Raw genomic sequence first — 21,518 nt, forward strand, 5'->3', positions numbered from 1 at the left:
CTTTTGAGGGACTTTACACTGATATAAACGGTAACTTGTTTATTTTAAGAAACAAGCGATAACGGGAATTTGTGTTTGTACAACGCATTAGGCATATGGTCTTTTTATATTAGTATAGTGCAGTATGCCTCTGTATTTATTTTTGTATGAAATCTATGTAACATGAGATAGTGATTATACAAAATACATAACACAATGTGTAATACAGAACATGTGTATCTGTCTGAATTTCTGAAGTTTATCTACACATCAACAGATCAGAATAATTTATCTGTATGTTACAGGCAAACCTACAACAATGTGTGAGACCATTGGAAAAGCTGACATCTGGTTGATTAGAACTTACTGGGATTTTGAGTATCCATGACCGCTGCTGCCTAATTTTAAATTTGTTGGAGGATTACACTGCAAACCTGCAAAGCCTCTTTCACGGGTAAGAACTTTGCTTATGTTGCCAGATATTTCTTTGAATTGATATACTGTATTATTGGCCAATAACTGGGAAAATTCACTTATCACAATGTATTCTACTATAATTTGTTGCTGTTTATTTGCTTGTGGCAGAGAATCTCTTGACTGCTTGCGTCTTCCCTTCTTGTCAGGTAGTCTCAAGCAGTGCACGTGTGCACACAGAGCATGACCTGGAGAGATTGCATGTCACATTGCTCTGTAAGGAGCATTTCAACAGCTATGCAGTGTTACATTATTTTGCGGCTCCTTATTCATCTGGATTATCTGCTGTAAGTAATGATATGGCAACTTCTATATTCTGTCCATGAAGTAAGCGAAAACGTGACAAACATTATAAGGCACAACTAAGGGGCAATCATTGCCACGTTTTTGCCTATTACTTTATGAAACAGAAAACAGAATATGGACAATGCATATCATTACTTACAGCAGATACTCCTCATAAAAAAAGCCCAACATGGTGCATAGATGTTGAAATTATCTTCACAGAGTGACATAAGATGATAACATGGCTAAAACACAGGTTTGTAAGTGAAACTAATGTGCTTGTTATATTTTACTAGAGATGTTTCCAACGTTATAACACATGACTATCAGGGTATTTTGACCACTTGTGCTTGGATTTTGAGGGTAGAGTCTCTGATTTCATGAGGACATATATCAATCATTATGTCTGTGTATTACTGTATGACAATGAAGTGCAAAATAAGTTAAAAAAGTAAAAGAAAGCACTAAAAACCAGCACACAGTTTCTCTTAATTATACTAACTTTTAATCTAAGTGCAAACATGATGTTTAGAGCACAATTATTAGCATTTTTTTCTTTCTTTTTTCTTTGTTTTGTTTTGTGGTATACATGTTCTAAAACTGAGCTTCTAATGTGCGTTCTTCTCACATATGTGACTCATATATCAGACTAGTGCCCACCGGACGATGTTAGACTTTCACCAATATATTGGTATCGGCGTATGTTTACAGATATGCGCAAATATATAAAAAAAAATGTCAGAAAATATAATGCAGAAAACAATGCTTTAGAATTGGTGTCATAATGTAGTTTGTCAAGAAGGGTGCGCTCCGTCTCCATTGTTTACAGAGCTGAATCTGAACTAACGGTGGCTCTGCAGACAGGGCGGAGTTAAGCATTGCGGAGTTAAGTGGTGTCTTCTACGTAAGTTGCTAACTAGTTTATGAAATACATACTGGAAAGTTAATAAACAATGACCCCATCATTTTCCCGTCATTACAGCGGAAACAACATACAATTCTCTGTCATTTTGGGGCATACAGATAAGTGTAAGACATCATTAGAGACTATAAAGGGTCTACTTTTATTTGTGTAAACTCACAATAACAACAAAACCTTGTGCTTTTGTTGCAAAAATTAACTGAAACTCTGCTAATACTTATCACACAAACATGAAACATATGTCTAAAGAAAGCTTAAAATGTCTACTTTCAAATAAAACAATTACAATTTAAAACAAATATTGTCCTGCAGTGTAATCTGTATGAAACAAGTTTTCTTGGCTCAGCTAATTTATCTCTAATGTGATCCCACCCACCAGCAGAGTGCACCATTCTTACGCTAATGTGCTGAGGCGATCAATGCAAATGGTAAACGCTCCCGACTTTGTCTTAAAAACAACAAGTTCATTCATTTTTCTGCACATTTGAAAGACAGCACGATACACATGTGAGAAAACTCCTGGATAGTGACGAAGAGTTACAATTTTCCTCAGAAGTTCGGGATTCCGATGAACGTTTGTATTTTGAAGAGAGACCTGATCCAGCCGAGGATACAATTTTGGACGAGTAAGTCATTTAGTTTTAATTAGTTGACATGCTATTTTATATAAACATGTACATATTTTAGTAGTGGGACTGTTTCCAGACTTGTCAGCCAGGATTCAGAGTATTGACATTTGAAATATGTCCTAATAAGCAAGTTTTAGTTATATGTAAATGTTGTTTCGACTAAAGCAGGTATTTAAATTGTATGCTGTATGATATAAATATGATATGTAATATGATATCAAAATAATATGAATGTTTAGATTATATTTTATCTAGTGTTTATGCTGCCTCATTTTCATCAACAAAGCTTTTGATTGCAAATATGGGTTCAGGTGTAAATGAGTAAAATGCTCTTTAAATATGCCCATATTAGAAAATCTGCATATTATTATGATTTCTGAAGGATCATGAGACACTGAAGACTACAGTAATGATGATGAAAATTCAGCTTTGATCACAAATTGCATTTTACAATATATTCAAATAGAAAACTGTTCTTTTAAATTGTAAACATAGTTCAAAATATCACTGTTTTTACTGTATTTTGGATCAAATAAATGCAGCCTTGGTGAGCAGAGGAGACTTCTTTTAAACTGTAGTGTAGGTCTAAAATTAAGTAAAGTCTTTATGTAAAGAAAATGTATAGTCAGATTACTTCTTTTAACTTAAAACTTGATTTTGATCATTAAGTCACCTCACATTCATTCTCTTTCTGTCACATTCCTCATTGATAGGCCCATACAATCAATATTCATTATAGTTCAGGCCTCCATGCATATGACCTTTCTAACACTAAAAGTGTCATACAAAAGTTAAATTACTGTATTGTTTTGTATGATTATTTTGTTAAATTACTAAATTGTTTTGTATGAATGAGTGATCAGGATGGTTTTCACATCATTTTGTATCAAAAACTCTAGGCTACAAGATCCAGTTCTCAAACGGCTTTTGGACAAATATTTTGTATGTGTTATATGGCCTTATTTTAATGACTTAAAAATGTAGTTTTTTCAAAAACCATGCATAAACGATATTGTCTCAAAAATACAAACATCAGAATCAGCTTTATTGCCAAGTATGCTTACACATACAAGGAATTTGTCTTGGTGACAGGAGCTTCCAGTGTACAACAATACAAACAATACCAAAAACAGCAGCAAGACATAGGTAATTAAAACAAAAAACAAAAAAGAATAAAAAATAAATAATTATACATATACATATACATATACGTACGTACACTCACCTTCATACATACCCACATACACACACGTAGTGCAAATCTATTACAATCTGTTATATAAAGAACAAAAATACAGTATATTATGTACAGAGCAATGTAAGTAATGGCAGAAGTGGATATGTTGGATAATATAAATAGACTTAAACTGTGTATTGCACATAATTATTGCTCAATGGGGCAATTTAATTGTTCATTAAATGGATAGCCTGAGGGAAAAAACTGTTCCTGTGTCTGACGGTTCTGGTGTTCAGAGCTCTGAAGCGCCGGCCAGAAGGCAATAGTTCAAAAAGGTAGTGGGCAGGGTGAGTGGGGTCCAGAGTGATTTTTACAGCATTTTTCTTCACTCTTGAAGTGTATAGTTCTTGAAGGGGGGGGCAACCAATAATCCTCTCAGTAGCTCGAACTGTCCTTTGTAGTCTTCTGATGTCTGATTTCGTTTCTGCACCAAACCAGACAGTTATTGAAGTGCAGAAGACAGACTCAATGACTGCTGAGTAGAACTGTTTCAGCAGCACCTCAGCTGGCGAAGGAAGTACTACCTCTCGATGTCGATGTGTATCTCCCACTTCAGGTCCTGTGAGATGTAGTGCCCAGGAACCTGAATGACTCCACTGCTGCCACAGTGCTGTTTAGAATGGTGAGGGGGGACAATGTTGGGGTGTTCCTCCTAAAGTCCACAATCATCCACCGTTTTGAGCGTGTTTTGAATGCACCAGACAGCCAGCCGTTCAACCTCCTTTCTATATGCATACTCATCATCATCTCGGATGAGGCTGATGACAGTGGTGTCGTCTGCAAACTTCCGGAGCTTGACAGAGGGGTCCTTGGTGGTGCAGTCATTTGTGTAGAGCGAGAAGAGTAGTGGGGAGAGCACACATCCCTGGGGGGCACCAGTGCTGATGGTACAGGTGGTGGAAGTGAATTTTCCCTGCCTCACAAGCTGCTGCCTGTCCGTCAGAAAGCTGGTAATCCACTGACAGGTAGAGGTGGGAACAGGGAGTTGGTTTAACTTAGTCCGGAGTATAGCTGGGATGATTGTGTTGAAAGCCGAGCTGAAGTCCACAAAAAGGATCCTTGCGTATGTCCCCGGTCTGTCCAGATGTTGCAGGACGTGATGCAATCCCATGTTGACTACATCATGTAGTGTGTGCACAGGTCAGGTTTGGGGAATGTACAATTAATATTACTGATCGAAATCAATGATTAATCATACAGTGTGACCCGAACACCCATACATGTAAAAACGCCCCAAACTGGCTTATATAGTCCAAGAGTCTGCTTCAAATATATACAGATAATTAAACACAACGAATTATGATTAATTAGGAATATACATCATATGCAGACAGGCTATATTAATTTTAATAACACCTCAATGAAATTGACCCGTAGGCTACCGCAACCAGTCAGTTCGTCCGCCGAACCACTTTATTTGGTACTTTTGATCAATTCTCCAGAGGGGTTATTCCTAGTTATAAGCTCACTCATCAAAAGCACATTAACTTACTTTGATAATATCAGCTCGTAGCTTAAAATCGCACATTAAAGAGGCTTTGCTTTGTAACCAACACACACAGACAATTACGCATATAATTGAGTTTAATACAAGGCACTATGATATATCAGTGCAATTGACAAACATACATATAACACAGAATAAGCATAAAATAAACAAAATAAATGCAGTAAGGGAAAGTGAAGAATTATTGGAGGTATGGCAAACTTATTACAACAATTAACCCTTTAAGAGCCAGCAACTGGAATTACACACTTTAACGCGTTGGAATTTCAGGTGAAATCATACTTGCACACTAGACCTTTTGTGTTGCTTGAGCGAGACTGCGTGTCCTCGTGGCGTTCTTGAGACAGAGGACTTCGGTGCGGTGTTTCCAGAGCGTGGAGTTGAAACTCACTTGAAGAGGAATTGAAGGGTTGTTTCGAGAAGTTCGAAGCGTCTTAGGAATACTTGTTGAATAGTTGGCGAGTGTTCCGGAGGGTTGCAGAAGATCGGGAGAAGAAGTGAGAGATGTAAGATGGCTTGAAGAGGTCCGGGAGAAGAGGGTTGAAGTAAGCAGCAAAAGAGTTCGAAGACAAGAGTTCGAAGATAAGAGATGAGCAAAAGAGAGATAAGAGAGCGAAGGTCCGTTGTTGGTGCAATTTATGCCCTTAGCAAATGTGTCCCACCTCTCATTGGCTCGACCAATAAGAAGAGTGGAAGTTTCAGGCGGGAATTTGGTTTATGGCCCTTTGTTCTGAGAGGGGTGGTAGCTGATGAAGAAACTAGAAAATCTTCTTGTAATACTAATATGTTGTTGTTATTGACATATCATGTACACAGTCATTTCAATCTTCAAAATACCAAGTTATAGAGACCAAATATGCCACACATATGATTTCGGTTAACCATAGTATGCAACGTCTGAAACATTAACCCATTAGAGTTTGCAAGAAACATAGATCAAGCAACATTTAAGGAAATTGTGAGATGGCACATTAGATACATGTCAATATTTTTATCACGTGGATTACATATATATATATATATATATATATATATATATATATATATATATATATATATATATATATATATATCGAATATATAGGATTAAAAGTGTTCATTTCTCCTTCCCAGTACGAATTTAGTGGTGAGAGTCTGCACTCTCTAACATTCCTTTGGGTAGGAGAATGCTTCCTTTGTCAAGGCTCATTTGCATGTTTATGACAGTAAGAGATTTTGGGCTGAATGACTCTAAAGATAGTAAAACATCACGTAATATCATTCTACAGAGATCTTATATTCGAATTCAGCTCGGACAAATCGTAAGGTTTAATTTGATACCAAGAAAGGTATATTTGGTACCTTTAAAAGTGGGTTTAACATTCTTACACTCAGGCTATTAAATATAAAGCCTCTTATTAAATATAATGAGTTCTCCTACACTACTAAACAATTCTACTAATTTTGATCTACACCAAAATACATAGCACACAGGGATTACAACATATTTCATTAAAACTAAGCCCTTTTAGGCTTTATAAGAAAGACACACATTTTTACGTTCAAAAGTCCCCCCTTCCTTTCCACACGATAAGCACGTGGTGAGCATGTGGATGTCACATGCGGCTCTCCGTCAATAGTTCTTTGTCCTCTTTATCAACAGTTCATTGTACTAACAAGACCATTTCCGTGATTTTACAGAGGCTCTTTTGTCTCCAAAATAGCCGAGTCCATGATTCTCCATTCATTGATTCCTCCAGACGCTACAGTCCCCCTTTTTCGTCAGGTGACGTCCCTGTTGGAGACATCATCGGACGACAATCATCACAATGGCGGATGGCAGGTGAATCATGAGGGTGTTGTAGTAGGTGGTTATTCGGATGGACGGCTCAATTCGATGAGGTTCAGAGTGGTCTCTGTTGTGGTCCCCTCTTTCCGGGGGTTCCGTCGGAAACCTACGGACATGGCTTTCGTGAGCTTGGCTGTGGATGTTTGCATCTCGTTGAGCCTCCTGTACAGGATGAAGGCCAGGCCTAGTGTCAGGAGGTGGCTGATTCCCATAGAGATACACAGCGCAGTGTCCGCTGCGGTCCAGGCTCGGACAACAGGTGAGGTGGTCAAGATGGGCATTCGAGACAAGGCTTGGAGGGCTGTGTCGATAGGAGCAATGTCAATTAACTGGGAGCCCTCTCTTTCGATCCATAGTTCCAGTTCTGGATCTAGGGTGAGGTTTTGATTCTGGAAGAAAGATGGGATTTCCAGTTCTGTTTCGTACTCTTCACCTGGGAGATGGTATAGTGCCAGGTCATCGAGGTGGAGGATGGCACCTTTCGGGACTTGAATCCACATGCTCTGGTTGGGCAAGGTGAGACGGGTGGCGGTGTCATGCTGGTCGTAGGTGAGTGTCGCTGCGCGCACAGGAGTGTTAACGAGCCACCTGTCGCCTACGATCTCGGCTTGTGTCTCGCTGACTTGAGTGCGAGGCTTGGCATCGGCGGGGCAGCGGGTATCGCTGCCCAGGTGTTGCAGCCCGCAGATTCCGCCAGTGTTGTCTCTGAGGAAGGGTTTGCTGGGGCAGAGGTAGTGAATGTCTTTGGTCAACGTGCACATGTGCAGATTTGGGGCCAGGTACAGCCGTGGGTCGCTGTCGTGGTAGGCCACCACGTCTGGGGTGTGGATCTTTATGTGTGTGTTACTTTTCCAAAACCCGATGTTGACAATGTCCTTGAGTCGGTAGATTTGGCTTGACTCTATGATGGGTAGGTTCAGGAGAAAACCCACTTCCCTCTGCTCGGGGTCGACGTAGAGTGGGATGGCGCTACCCAGAGAGTAGGCAAGGTGTAGTTGTAACGGGTCAGTCGTTGTGGTGATGGCGGAAGCCAGCACGGTTTGTACAAGGCTTAAGGGTATCAGGTTAGTTTGCATTGGCCCCTCCCCGCTTTTCCCTGTCAGCCATATGTCGTTTTATTTGATTACGGTGGACCCATTTGAGAACCGGCTCTTTCTGTCTCCGGTTTAGTTGGATTCGGTACGCCACTGGGGAGAGTTTGTCAATGATCTCATGGGGTCCCGTCCAGTGGGGCAGTAATTTCTTTGACAGCCGATGGGAGGCTGTGCGGGATGGCTGAATGAAGCTATAATACCAGACCCTGTCGCCCACGTCCAGTTCTTGGTGCGACGCTTTCTGATCATAGTATGCTTTCTGTCCTTCGGCACTCTTTTGAAGCTGTTGCTGTGCAAAAGCAAATGTTGCTTTCAGGTGCCGGTGTAGCTCGTCGAGGTACTGGTGAGTGGTGCAGGCTGTGACGAGGCTGGAGTCTCCTGGCTGATACAGCAGATGCAGTGGCAGTGTCATCTGCCGCCCAGTCATTAGTTCGAAGGGAGACATGTGAGTCGAGTTCTGCGGGGTGGCTCTGAGAGCCATTAGCACCAGCGGGAGTTTTACATCCCAGTCCTTCTGATTGGCAGACACATACTTCTTCAACATACTGACCACGGTTCGGTGCGATCGTTCCACTTGGCCAGATGAGATTGGATGATGACTGACGTGTAGTTGAACTTGGACTCCCAGGAGTTTCCAGATCTGTTGCATAATCTCAGCCGTAAAGTGAGTGCCTCTGTCTGAGTTGACTCTCAGGGGCAGTCCGAACCTGGAGAAGATGTGGTTCATCAGGAGGTATGCCGTGGTCTGGGCAGTGTCGTTGGGTGCTGGAAGACACTCCACCCACTTTGTGAACTGGCACACGACTGTGAGGAAGTATTTGTTGCCCCTCGTCGACCTGGGCAGAGGTCCTACCCAGTCGATTTGGAGGTCTGACCATGGGAATGTGACTCTCCTGCGTTGCAGTGGAGCTCTGTGGTTTGGGTTTGCCGGTTGAAACTGGCAGCAAACCAGGCATTCTCTGACATATTCTGTCACATGTTCCTGCATGCGGGGCCAGTATGCCACTTGTTTCAGTGTCTCATAAGTGGCTCTGGCGCCGTGGTGCCCGGCACATGGTGCATCGTGGGCATAACTTAGCATGACCCCCCTTAGGCACTGTGGCACCACGAGCCTTGGCGCTGTGATGTCATCAGGTGCATACCACAAAATGTTGTTTATCACACGCAGCATGTGCTTTATGTCATGCAGTCGTCTGAGGCATGGGTCGTCAGTGAGGTCAGACGCTAGAGGGTGGTTGGTGGGGTCAGAGAGGTGGTTCAGGAAAGTCTTTATAGATGTGTCAGAGTCTTGCATGTCCGCTATGTCGTTGTTTGACATCTGCGGAGTCAGCGTTAGAGGCTGTGAGGGTGGCACTGTTGCAGGGAAAGTTCGTTTGCTTCGGGTTATCACTGCAACGTTCACGGTGGGTGGGAGGGTTGGAGGTGACCATAGAGTACCGTGCAGTGTGCCAGTCTTGGCAAGTGCATCGGTTTGGTCGTTCGAGTCTTTGTCAAGGCCTGGTTGCCTTGAGTGTCCTTTCACCTTCTTCCAGTAGACAATCATGTTGTGATTTCTTGTGATGTCGTCACATTCTTGGAACAGGTGTTGGTGTTTTATAGGCTTGCCGTTCGAAGTTTTAAAGCCATTTTGTTTCCAGTTCGGAAGGTGGCATGTGAAACTGAGTCTGGCGTAGTTTGAGTCTGTGCAGATCAGGAGTTCTTTGATGTTATGGGTCGATGCGATTTGCAGAGTTATGAGAATGGCTGCAACCTCCGCATACTGTGATGACTGCGGGCCCAGCTTGAAGTGTTGTGGTGGGCACGGCGGGTCATTTACCCATAATACACCTGCTCCTGCTTGACGAATGCCCTCTTGGTTGTAGGAGCATCCATCGACGTAGGCTGTGGGCATACCTTGGCAGGCATTTTCTTCAAAGAACCTGTGACAGGTTAGTTGTTGTTGGGGTTCTTCCACATCCATCGTCGTAGCTGGTGTGTTATCAGAGCAGTTCTGGCAGGCAGCCAGGCCATTGCCTAGCGCCGACTTGTGATTCTGAGCATATCGTGCCTCTACGTTGCGCCCTTGGAGGGCCATTAACCACGTGGCTATGCGTGAATTGGTGACCACGCCATCTCGGATACGCTGGCTGTTGAGAAACATCACAGGCTGGTGGCAAGTCTCTATGATAACCTTTTGGGCTCCAATGTAGTTGGAATCTCTGGATGGCCCATACAGTGCAGAGCAGAGCTTTTTCACAGTCTGAGAATTTACTCTCGGGTGGGAGAAGTGTCTTGCTGGCATATGCGATTACCCTCTTGTCTTGGTCATGCCGTTGGTACAGGCCAGCACTGAGACAGTGGCTGGAGAATCCAGCTTCTAAGTAGTATTAGTACTCTTTTTGTGGGTCCGGGTAAGCCAGGCACGGAGCGGTGCAGAGGTGTCGTTTTAGCTCGTCCATGGCCTGTTTTTGGACCTCTGTCCATACAAATGGGCAGTCTTTTTTCAGAAGGGCAGTTAGAGGTTTTGCAATGTCTGAGTAGCTCTCGATGAACTGCCGCGAGTAATTGCACACCCCTAGGAAACTTTGCAGCTCTGAGATGTTGGTGGGTGGCTTGATGTTTTGAATGGCTTGAATACGGCTGGACTGTGGTTCAATGCCCTGTGATCCTATGAGTAGGCCCACGTAGTTGACCTTGGTTTGGCACCACTGTCCTTTGTGGAGGGCGATCTTGGCGCCAGCAGTGGACAATTGGTTCAAAACATAGTCTATTTCTTTCATGTGGTCAGCCACTGTTGTGCTCTTCATGAGAACATCATCTACGTAGATAAGATTGCCTCTTGTTCTGGCATCTGGGCATGCTTTGTTCAGGAAGATGTTGAACTCAGCAGGTGAGTTGGCATAGCCAAACGGACACCTTGTGAAAGTGAATTGTCTGTTTCCGAAAGTGAAAGCTAGCTTGTGCTGATCTTCTGGATGCACTGGTATGGTCCAGAATCCAGAGGCCACATCGAGTGTAGAGAAGATGGTGGCTCCTCTGATTCTGGGTATTTCCTGCTCCAGCTGAGTCATGGGCCATTGTGACAGTGGCACTTGTTGATTCAGTTTCCTGTAGTCAATGGTGGGTCGCCACTTGCCGTTTGGTTTGAGGACGGGCCAGATGGGGGCAGAATAGGTGCTGTTGCATGGACGGATGACACCTTTTTCTAGCATGGAGTCGATGATCTCTTGCACCGGTTCGTGTGACGCGATGGGGATCTTGTACTGCCTGACAAACGTGGGAGGAGCATTAGGGTGCGTTGGGATGCGCACGGTGTGGAGCTCGGTGAGACCACAATCTAAAGAGTCTTTGGCAAATGATGCTTTGAACTTGTAAAGGACTCGTCTGAGTTCTTGCCGATCTGCATCGTTGTTAATTGCGTCAGCGTCTTTTAGAATTTGCTGAACTTGAGACTCAAATCCTGGGTATGGCTCCTCTGTCGGTGTGCCGTCTGTCGTGTTGGTAGGCAGAGGTGCGGCAGTGTCGTCAATCTCGCAGGTAGGCTGTTTGGAGACTGTGTATACTGCAAGGTGTTGGTCCTTTGTCAGTTCTGTTCTGCATACCTGGTCTTTGTCCACTGGCATGACTGAAGTTATGGAGATGATTTTGAAGGGGGTTGTGAAGACGGTGTTGTCTGTGTGCCCTTCGGGTATCATTGAAGCTGGGATGGGTCCAATGATTGGTAATGTTAGTTCAAAGTCATGAAAGTCGTGGTTCACTAGCCATCCTGCCCGGTAGGCTTTTGGAATTGTGATGTCCATTGCCATGCAGTTGTTGAAGAGGATGTAAACAGCACAGGATGACACTTCAGTGAGGGGCGTGGCTTCCAGCGTGAGTCCAAGTTCAACGCATTCGGGTGAAGGTTGAAAGAAACCCAGCGTGTGGTTTAGGGTTTGACCACAGCGCATGTTGAGCCGAACAGCGACCCCTTTGGTGTATGCTGGTACTACAGTTTCCTGTTCGTTGACCAAGGTGCAGACCTCTGGAATGGTCTGGCCTGACCGGAGGTTAGCAGTGTTGGTTGGAATCACAGGAGGCTGTAAAGTCAGTGGGGCCCATAAGACCTCATTAATATTGTCTACATGAGCGTTGAGGCGAATCAGAATGTCTGCTCCAATGTAGACATCATGGGGCAGGTCTGGAAGGACCAAGAAGTAGTGAGTCAGACATCGGTGGTTCCACTTCAAGTTCAAGGCGCAGATCCTTTTGGCAGTCACCATTGTTGATGGGAATGGGTTCAAAGGAAAACGGGTGCGCTTGCTGACAGATGGAAGGTCCGGTGTGTCTTCAATGAGAGCATTGTATAGGGAGAGGCTGATGGCTGAGTTGTCTGCCCATAGTGCTAGTATGATGTCAGTGGCAGTTACACCATTCAAGTGCAGGTCAGCTGTGACCTTGGGGCAGAAGGAGTCAAAGTCTTGGGTGAGTTGAAATGTGCAGAGTAGAGAACTTGAATCTCGCTCTGGTGCTGATGTTGTGTCACTGTGGCTGGCTGTGAGAGTTCCCGTGACCTTTGTGACCTGACAGTCTGGTTCAGGTGATCGGGGTGGCTGAAGGGGGAGAGGTTCTCGCACTTGAGCCCACATCTTCAGTTGTCTGAAGTCCAGCAGGGGCTCGAAGCGGTCTAGTAGATCCTTTCCGATAAGGAGGGGATATGTGTTCATTGGCGAGATGTATACAGGGTGTACCACACTCATAGGACCGATTGTCAGGTGAATGGGAGCTACCTGTTCAAGCCGGACCTCATTTTGGCTGTATGACTGGACATTCAGCACACAATTCTGAGAGTTTAGAGTTCGGTTTTGTGTTTTAGCTTCAAATTTGAGTCTTTCAAAAAGTTCAGCTGACATCAAGGTGAGGTCTGCTCCGGTGTCTACCAGGGCTTCAAGTCTCACCTCATGTTCCACAGTGATGGCGAGATAGAGTTTTCGTGCTACCCCCTTTTCGATCAGATTGCCCAGGAGTTTTGGTGTTGGGGCTTGTGTGGTGATCGATAAGCAGTTAGGGTCGGTCTCGGGTGACTCGGTGCAGAGACACACAAACAAAACAGCACTTTCTGGTATCTTCGGGGCTTGGTCACTGGTGTGAAGAATTGTGTTGTCCGCTGCAGGGTGTGTGGTTAGTGAGTGGGTGTCGCTGTCACTTGGTGATGTGATAGCTGGTTCGGTAGTCCGTGTCTGAAGAACGGTGCTCTGGGTGCCTGGTTCAGTAGGAGGGAAGTCAGGAAGGGTGTTGGTTTCAGGCATTACACTTAGTCATGAGGAGTCCGACCTGTCCACTTTGTCTTCCTTGTGAGGTTTCTTATGGAGAAGCTCTTTCAGGATTTTCAAGAGCTCTGCGGCCTCTGACGTGGCCTCACTGTTTTTCTTTGGGGTAGGCTCGGACTTGGACTTGCCTGAGGCATGCCGCGAGGTGTTCCGCTGTGGGCTGTCTGGGCTTGACGTTCTCGTCGACGGGGTTCGGTTCTGTCTGGGCCGTCGGTTGGCTTCCCACGTGGCTCCACCCTTTTGGTTGTGGGGTGGCCGTGGGCCGTCGTAGAATCTTTCAGAGCACCCGCTTTGGTGCTTAGGACGGGCACCATCACGGTTGTGCTGCCCTCTTCTGTCATGTAAGTCTTGACTCGTGGTAAAAAGGTCTGTTACTGTGGTGCTGTTGGGCGCCCTCTAGTGCCAGATCTGAGCGCTGATCAGTGACAGGGCAAATGGTTGGATTTTTTACAGTCTTTTCGGAAGCAATCTTCTGCTTAGTGAAAGCTTTATGGGCTAAGTCTCGCAGCTGTTGGGTAGTCATGCTACGAGGGCAGGCCAGGACCCCTAAGTGATGGCTCACTGTGGGATGCAGGTTTCGGAGAAAAAGAGTTTTGAAGTTGAAATCTTCTTCCATGCCAGGTTCGTTTCGTGCTCCGAAGTAGGCTCGTCGGATGCGGCTGTAGTAGGCCTGTGGAGTTTCCAGTCGGGCCTGTTTGAGGTCCATAGCGGCGATGAGTCCTTGTTCTGACTCTGGATCAGAGAATTCTCTGATGAAGGCCTGCCGTAGCTGTAGGTAGTCTAATTTGACTGGTTGTCGATCCAGGAAACTGCGCACGTCGCGACTAGACGTAATTCTTAGCAGGTACACTCTGTCCCGCATGGTTACGTTGGGAACAGTGTGCAAGTGAAAGTCTATGTCTTGCAGGTAGGCGTGCACGTCGTGGCCTCCTGCAGGATTTGGGGTGAAAGTGGGGATGTTTCTGGCCAGCTTGTCAAGTTCTTTGGGAGCCATGCCCTGGTCAGTGACCAGGCTTTGGTGTGCGGGCTCCCACCGTTTTGTTGCTGACGGGGGTTCTTGGAGGCTGGCTGGTGACATGTTGAACGGTGGGCTTTCACCCCCTTGTCAGCTCTGAGTTCTTGGCTGAAAAGATTGGGCCCACTGGTCAGGGAAACTCCGTGATGTGCGTTTCCTTTTCTGTTCACTTTGCAGTCTATAAGAATGTTTTAGTTCTCTATGAACAGTGTCAAGTTCATATCGGAGATGGTCTCTGTACTGAATAAGTTCATGGATTTCAGCTCGGGCCATGTTCAGGTGCTTTTCACAGGCTTTGGCTTTAGCATCTCTGTCTTTTAGTGCAGTCTCTGCTCTTGCAAGGAGAGACTCGGCTTGTTGCAACTTTTCATCGAGTTCCTCTCTGGCTTTTCTCTCCGATTGTTCTCTTTGGTCTGTGTCTCGGAGAAGGTTTTCCAGGGCATTTTGAAGTCTTTCTACTTCCTTTTCCTGTTCTGGGTCCGTTTCATCCTCTTCCTTTCGTTGTCTCGAGGCGTAGCTGATCTAGTTGACTCTGAGTTTTTGCTTGGTTCCTACGGGCCTTCTCAGCTTGGAGTTTTAGTGCTGTGGCCTCCTGCTCCAGGTCGAGGTTGCTTTTCTCATTTATCCGTGCCTGGGCGACGAGATTGTGGGCAAGACTTCCGATGATCTTGGTCCATTCTTTGTGGTTGTAGTTCTGTGTTGGATCGTGGGCCATTAGGCTGTCCAATTCGGCGTCCAGTTGCTCTCGACCTAGGGGCTGTAGGTCCCTGGCGTCCTTGGGTAGGACGGTGTCCGTCATTGCGCTCAACCAGGCCTCAAGGTGATCCCAGTGGGCTGCGGGACTGGACGAACGGGACATACTGGCTTACTGTAGGCGAGAGAAAAGAACAGCACACACAAAGAGGCCAATGCAAGTACGAGTAGGGTTAGCGAGCTACAATGAGGTGGCTATTATAAGCCGTAATTTTGGCTAACTGGGGTTGACAGTTAGACAGTTAGTGGGCCGAATTTCGCGGGTCAGTGCAGGTCTAAATAAAGACTTTGTCAAGGCGGCAGCCCACAAGGGTTATCTGAGGATGCGGGCTGCCTGTTTGTCTCTTTATTCAGTTTTCCTTGATGGCTCTTGTAGGCTCTGTTTTACTGTGAACTGGAAGTACAAACTACGACAGAACAGAACAGCAGAATAAAATAGAACACAATTAATGTTAGGAATAGATAGGCAGGAGAAAAAGGGCCTAAGTCTACCACCACTGCTAGGGTTTATGATAGGACCAACAGGGTGGGGCCCTATCGAGGTATAAACCCTAGGAAGATGGTGTGGCTTAGGGGAGAGAAAGAAGCGAAATGGGTCAAATGCTTAAATGACCAGGGGAATGTCTACTATTATGTGGCCTATACTGGTGGATGGATTTTACCTTCTTTTAGTTTGCCTGGGGTGGATCGATGTCACTCTGCCGGAGGCCAGCGCATGGTCAATCTTTCCAACGGTCCCGAACACTGGGCAGCAGTGTCCCCGGGCCCTCTGCTACTATCACGGTGCGCCCTCTCAAACAACTTGACTTTAAACACAACCGGCAACACCAAGGTGTCAACTGTCGGACGGCACAAAAAGATTTGGATTTTCCCTAGAACCCTCGTGAGAGTGGCCCCTCTTTAGGCCCTGGTTTAGGTAATTATTCCAAACTTGCCGTGTGTGTCGACTGACGGGGTTGACTCTCTTTGGAGTGCCAAATTGCTGATGTCGTTGCGTGCCGCACCAATGAAAAGAGACAGAGGACTTCGAGATTCACCTACGGCCAGCGTCGGTAACGCCGGTCGGACAAACCAACTTGCTGGGAACCAACCAGAGATGACGGTCGAATCACCACAGCACACTAGGGAATTCTACATACAAATACAGAACAGGATTTAGCAAGTGAAAGTCTTAAAGTGAATTAAGGCTTTCTTGTTTAAACCAAATTGAGTAATTATGTGCGTAGAAATAACGGGCAAAAGCTTGACCAAATAATGATAAATAAAGGGGAAGTTTGATAATGATGTTAATTATCAGAATAATCTAACCACAAGAAAAGACAGAAGTAAACAAGACAGGATGGACAGACAGCCTTAATTTAAATTAAGTTTAACTTGTTAAACTCAATTTAAATAAGCGTGTAAAAGGATGTCAAGTAGCATCTAAGATAGTAAGGATACAGTCGTAAAAGTATCAAAGAGGGAGAGAAAAATAAAATTAAAAAAAAATGTAAAAAGTAATAATTAAAAATTAAAAATAATTAATAATAATTAATCACATTAATTAATAATAATTGCAATGAGAGACTTTATTCAAATTTACATTCGAAATTTGTTTGTTTCAAACCAAATTTGAATAAGTGTACGACAAGTTAGAGATCAGAATTGTGTCCGACGATAACCAGATTGCTGTAAGATATCAGTGATGGAATCTGAGATAAACCAACTGGATTGAGACTTAACTTTAAATTTTAATTCACGTTTTGTTTGAAACCAATTAAATGTAACAGTCGGAGGTAGAGGAATTGTTTAACATCCAATAATATTAGCACATGCAAAGCTTGAAAATGCCAATATGTATTGACAGTTAAACTGCCCTGTAAATCTTCACAGGGTGAAAGGGTTTTGAGAAAAGAGATGACCTACCATGAATGTCCACACGATGGCGTACTTGTGCTCGCGCACAATGACGTCATGGGGTGGGAGTAATTTGAGAACTAAATTAACTAAATATATATGACCTGTCTGCTAATGTCCACACGATGGCGTACTTACGCACGCGCAAGATGACGTCATGGGGTGGGAGTAACTTGAGAACTAATCAAGCTTTTACAGGCTGCCCTCTATTGTTTGTTAGCAAAATAACACCCTATATTTCGGTGTGACTCAAATCTGAGGCAGTGTTACGCTGTGATTTTCTGCAAAATCACACTTATGCAATTGAGACCCCGGCGGTCTTTTCTTTCTTTCTTTCTGGTGCTATGCTTTACATAAATGGCGTGGCAGATTCTTTTTTCTGCCCTACGAGTAAATGTGAACAACAGGAATTGTACGCCTGTGTTCGGCTCCCATACACATTAGAAATATAGCACTTATTCAAAATGTATTAGGTTTCCAGTTGATTAGCTACGTCAATGTAAACCAGGAGTTAATTTTATAACGTTATAATCTCAGGCCTTATTTAAGATGAGGGAAGGAGCATCGCTTCACTCAATCTTCTATCGCCCCGACAGAAGAACGTCGTTCTGAACAGGGGGGTTTGTAATATTAAAATATAGCGCGTCTTTACAGAAGCAATTTTAATATTATGAACTGCAGTTTACTGTGGCAATCAACAGGGGCAAAAATAAATGTAAGACATATATTTAGCCGCTGTTAAATGCTGAACTGAGAATCGGCTTTGTGCCTTTCAGTTCGGCGCGCTCGCGTACAAAATTAACAACAAAAATACACAAAATTGACAATGCATTCGTTCACAAAACAAAGCTTAAAATGTGCCCGCATTCTCCACCATTAATAATATAGTGTGTGCACAGGTCAGGTTTGGGGAATGTACAATTAATATTACTGATCGAAATCAATGATTAATCATACAGTGTGACCCGAACACCCATACATGTAAAAACGCCCCAAACGGGCTTATATAGTCCAAGAGTCTGCTTCAAATATATACAGATAATTAAACACAACGAATTATGATTAATTAGGAATATACATCATATGCAGATAGGCTATATTAATTTTAATAACACCTCAATGAAATTGACCCGTAGGCTACCGCAACCAGTCAGTTCGTCCGCCGAACCACTTTATTTGGTACTTTTGATCAATTCTCCAGAGGGGTTATTCCTAGTTATAAGCTCACTCATCAAAAGCACGTTAACTTACTTTGATAATATCAGCTCGTAGCTTAAAATCGCACATTGAAGAGGCTTTGCTTTGTAACCAACACACACAGACAATTACGCATATAATTGAGTTTAATACAAGGCACTATGATATATCAGTGCAATTGACAAACATACATATAACACAGAATAAGCATAAAATAAACGAAATAAATGCAGTAAGGGAAAGTGAAGAATTATTGGAGGTATGGCAAACTTATTACAACAATTAACCCTTTAAGAGCCAGCAACTGGAATTACACACTTTAACGCGTTGGAATTTCAGGTGAAATCATACTTGCACACTAGACCTTTTGTGTTGCTTGAGCTGAGACTGCGTGTCCTCGTGGCGTTCTTGAGACAGAGGACTTCGGTGTGGTGTTTCCAGAGCGTGGAGTTGAAACTCACTTGAAGAGGAATTGAAGGGTTGTTCCGAGAAGTTCGAAGCGTCTTAGGAATACTTGTTGAATAGTTGGCGAGTGTTCCGGAGGGTTGCAGAAGATCGGGAGAAGAAGTGAGAGATGTAAGATGGCTTGAAGAGGTCCGGGAGAAGAGGGTTGAAGTAAGCAGCAAAAGAGTTCGAAGACAAGAGTTCGAAGATAAGAGATGAGCAAAAGAGAGATAAGAGAGCGAAGGTCCGTTGTTGGTGCAATTTATGCCCTTAGTAAATGTGTCCCACCTCTCATTGGCTCGACCAATAAGAAGAGTGGAAGTTTCAGGCGGGAATTTGGTTTATGGCCCTTTGTTCTGAGAGGGGTGGTAGCTGATGAAGAAACTAGAAAATCTTCTTGTAATACTAATATGTTGTTGTTATCGACATATCATGTACACAGTCATTTCAATCTTCAAAATACCAAGTTATAGAGACCAAATATGCCACACATATGATTTCGGTTAACCATAGTATGCAACGTCTGAAACATTAACCCATTAGAGTTTGCAAGAAACATAGATCAAGCAACATTTAAGGGAAATTGTGAGATGGCACATTAGATACATGTCAATATTTTTATCACGTGGATTACATATATATATATATATATATATATATATATATATATATATATATATATATATATATATATATATATATATATATATATATATCTGAATATATAGGATTAAAAGTGTTCATTTCTCCTTCCCAGTACGAATTTAGTGGTGAGAGTCTGCACTGTCTAACATTCCTTTGGGTAGGAGAATGCTTCCTTTGTCAAGGCTCATTTGCATGTTTATGACAGTAAGAGATTTTGGGCTGAATGACTCAAAAGATAGTAAAACATCGCGTAATATCATTCTACAGAGATCTTATATTCGAATTCAGCTCGGACAAATCGTAAGGTTTAATTTGATACCAAGAAAGGTATATTTGGTACCTTTAAAAGTGGGTTTAACATTCTTACACTCAGGCTATTAAATATAAAGCCTCTTATTAAATATAATGAGTTCTCCTACACTACTAAACAATTCTACTAATTTTGATCTACACCAAAATACATAGCACACAGGGATTACAACATATTTCATTAAAACTAAGCCCTTTTAGGCTTTATAAGAAAGACACACATTTTTACGTTCAAAAGTCCCCCCTTCCTTTCCACACGATAAGCACGTGGTGAGCATGTGGATGTCACATGCGGTTCTCTGTCAATAGTTCTTTGTCCTCTTTATCAACAGTTCATTGTACTAACAAGACCATTTCCGTGATTTTACAGAGGCTCTTTTGTCTCCAAATTAGCCGAGTCCATGATTCTCCATTCATTGATTCCTCCAGACGCTACATCATCCACAGACCTGTTTGCTCGATAAGCAAATTGAAGGGGATCCAGAAACTGTTTTGTTTAGGATTCACAGTTTGGTACCCCCACAACTGAACAATTCCAGTCATTGCATTTAAAAAATGTAATATTTAAAAGTCTGGTTTTCCACTGTTGAAAGTTTCCCCTGAACTTGTATAGCAGAATATGGTGTAACACCACTGCCACTGTTTATCTTTTGTCTTGGCAGGTGTAAATGCTTCTTGTTTTACAACCTGCCACTTATTGACTGGCAGTATTAAAATAGTCTGCATTTGACTGATAATAAACAGTACTGATGTTTATTTAGCTATTTATTGTATTTTTAGATATTCTTTATTTAAATGGTCGGCAACTGACTGATTTTGAACATACAGTACTGATGTTTTTTAAGCTATTTATTGTATTTTTATTTATTCTTTATTTTTTCAGTGTTCCTTTCTAGAATTAGTTGACAATGTATAATAATAATGTAAAATAATCTTTGATAAAAATATTTGTTTAAGAAAGCAGCCTTCGGAGTACCTTTGCAGGAATATGCTTTGTCAAATTGTGGCAAAATCGGTGAACAATCCACATAGAAAAGGTCTGTTTTCATTCCAGCTCAAAAATTAACTATATTGGCCACCATATCGATAATCAGTGAATTTTCCCCATCTAAAATCAGTATCAAAAATAATATATCGGTCAGGCTCTATATCAGACACAATTATATGTGCATGTACATGTATGGCTTTTGCCTGTTTTTGTTCTGATTTGCACTGAAAGGAAAAAGAAAAACAGCAAAAACAAAATATAGACAGCAGTTAGGGAGATGTTATGTTATGATGTAATGATTAAATATATAAAATATCTTTTTTTCCTCCTGCTTCCAATACCTTGCTCTCCCTTGAAATATTTCATTGGCTGTGGCTCATTATCGGTCTCTCGCTTGTCGGGAGACCTGATGACTAGATGTCTAGCTGATTTCAAATCAGTCATAGCGTCTGTGATTAGTCCTCGCATGTTGCATGAGTGTGCACATCACATGACTGTTTGTTGTGTTGCATCATTTAACTTTTAATATGGTTTAACAAATCAGAGATTAATCTTATAACCTGTGATTTAAAAAGGACAGATAATATGAAACGTGACACAAATGGCACAGGTCTCGGATCGATTTCCTCCCATCATACGCGACAGCGCCACTACTGTGGCCAGGAATATAGAGCCCAGGGTGCCGACTGAAGCTGGCATAAGGGAGAAGGGGAGCAAAAATGATTGCCTGTCGCTTGTAACTGCTCTAGTTAAATGCCGAATAAACTCTGTCCTCTGGCATTTCCTCGAGAGACCCATCTCTGTCTCATGTACAGGGAAGTGGCTAATCGCACCAACACCGAAATGAGCCATTACTCCCCGAATTTGAAACCAAACATTGCGGGCGGATGCACAAGATTTTGGGCTATAATAAACGTAAATAATCTGATAAACATCTCTGAGTGCTGATGGCCCATCCACTGTTCGCTTACTTAGTCATGCGTGATTATTTGTAGGTCTGTTTTTTTTATTATTTAAACTACGGTAAATGC

The 21,518-nt window shown here is 43.0% G+C and overlaps 1 pseudogene; it reads left to right on the forward strand.

The window, feature by feature from the left end:
* LOC127641703 (UDP-glucuronosyltransferase 2B18-like) overlaps window positions 1–21,518 on the forward strand; it is a 98,113-nt pseudogene that overhangs the window by 39,254 nt on the left and 37,341 nt on the right.

Source organism: Xyrauchen texanus, chromosome 4 (assembly GCF_025860055.1).
Source record: "Xyrauchen texanus isolate HMW12.3.18 chromosome 4, RBS_HiC_50CHRs, whole genome shotgun sequence".
In the NCBI taxonomy this organism is placed as follows: Eukaryota; Metazoa; Chordata; class Actinopteri; order Cypriniformes; family Catostomidae; genus Xyrauchen; species Xyrauchen texanus.